Here is a 2,088-nt window from a genome sequence, read left to right on the forward strand (position 1 = left end):
TAATTTGCATTCCTCATCCTCATTCATAAAATAATCTGTCACAGTCCTGTAATCAAATTTCTATTTATTATAAAAAAATAATTCTCAAGATAGCCAAGAAGTGTTGATGTTCAGGTGGCATGGATCGAGCTCCTATTTCTGCTATTTCAACTTGAATCTTCTCCTGATTCTTCTATATTTGATGCCTCCTTAAAAAAAAAAAAATTGGTGAAAACATGGTGTCTTACTTAACAATGTTAATCTGTTCTGTGTTTTATGGCTGGTTATACTGGATTACTGTTTCCAACAATATCAATTGAAAGATGTTTCTTCAAGGAAATGGGAAATGCTAAACATAATCACATAACAATCCCCAAGTGAACTTGGGCTCATTAGTATATCAGAATCCTGGGTCTGGAAGGGACTTTCAAGAATCTCTCCCTAGAATTGTATCTAAAGCATTCTAAATAGATGATTAAACTGTTCCTGTACTGTATTTTAATGTCATTGTTCCGGTCCTCCTATCCCTGGGAGAAAGAAACTGGTCACCTTCTTTGTGTAATATATAATTGGAGATTAAATTCCCTTAGCCTTTTCAAGGAAAAATCCTATTTCTTTTTAATTCTTGTAGGTCTTCCTCTTTTAAATTCTTACTGTTGTTTAAAATTTCTGAATTTTCATACCCATCTTGGACTAAATAGAATGCATGCTTCTAGTATTTATTATTGTCAGAATAAAATAAAATTTCAAATACCTTATAGTTCTACCCAATAAATTTTTTTGTTAAAATAATAGCTTTGTTTGTTAGTGAACATTTTATCCAAAGTAAGGTCTTGAATCCCCAGTGCCTAAGTGACACTTTACTTTAGCCTATACGTAATACAATAGTATATTGAATAGGTGAGTGAGGTTTTCCAAGACATTAATATGCTTATGACACACTGAATAATTTCTAAGTCTCTATACCACCAGGAGTTTCTTGTCAGGACTAAAAGCCAAATTTTCTAATTTCTTCCTACCTAGTCATAGGGTGTCAAATCTAAAAAGTTTGTAAGAGAACATCAAATCAAAACCCTAGGGATTTGACTGGTAGCCCAATTTTATGCTCTGGAGAAGAGTTCAAGGAAAACTGAGAAGGGAAACATTGAATCCTTGTGGATAAAAAATAGAATAAAATATAAGAGTCCATATTGTCTAATTTTAGAGGGAAAACTCCTTAGGGGGAAAAAAATTATTAGATTGAGGAAGAGTTGTAGAATTTAATACCAAGAAAAGCAGGTAAAATATTTTATTTGGGGCAGGAGATAATCCTAGATGTGTTACATGCCCTGGGGGTAAATGAGAAACCTTCTTTTTGGACTTCTCTCTCTGAAAAGATTGTTAAGACTTAGAGACCTAGGTTCGAGTGCTCACTCCATCAATTGCTAATCAAAAGCAAATCAACACAATCCCCAGAGCTCTCAAAGAGCTCTCATTCTAATTGGGGGAGATAATATATATAGGAGGGTTTAGCTGCAAAGCAAATAAGAAGACCCAGTGGACCTCAGAATGCAATGACATGGTAGAGGGCCCCCAACTTTGTATCAAGAAGGTATAATAGTAGGGCAGTAAAGGTCTGGTGGGTCTTATTATAGTATCTATGCAAATTGTAAAGTTCAGTGGTCCTGCATCTTAGCAGAATTGTAGTTGATGACTCCCTAATTATCAAACCATTGTGAGAACCTGTCTGCCTTCGCTGTGACCATTGGCAATGATAAATGCAAGGCTTAGGATGACAAATCCAGTACTAGTTTCCCAATACCAGTGTTAATTCCAGATGAACTGGATGACCTTTTCTAATTCTGATTCTGCGTAAATAATTAAGTGCCACAAAAGTGCTTTGGAAGATTAATAGCATTTCAATAATTGGAGATTAAGTGGAGGGACATTCTAGACAAGAGAACATGTAAGCAAAGGCAAGGAGGCAGGAAAGTTCAGAAGGGGAAGAATGAGTAGTACAACTTGACTGAAATATAGTGTACATAGAGAACAGTGATGACAGATTATAGAATGAAGATTTATTGGAACCAGATCTTGGAGAATTTGTATGTCAAGTTCAGGGACTTGCAC

The sequence above is a fragment of the Sminthopsis crassicaudata genome, chromosome 1 (genome assembly GCF_048593235.1).
Source record: "Sminthopsis crassicaudata isolate SCR6 chromosome 1, ASM4859323v1, whole genome shotgun sequence".
Lineage (NCBI taxonomy): Eukaryota > Metazoa > Chordata > Mammalia > Dasyuromorphia > Dasyuridae > Sminthopsis > Sminthopsis crassicaudata.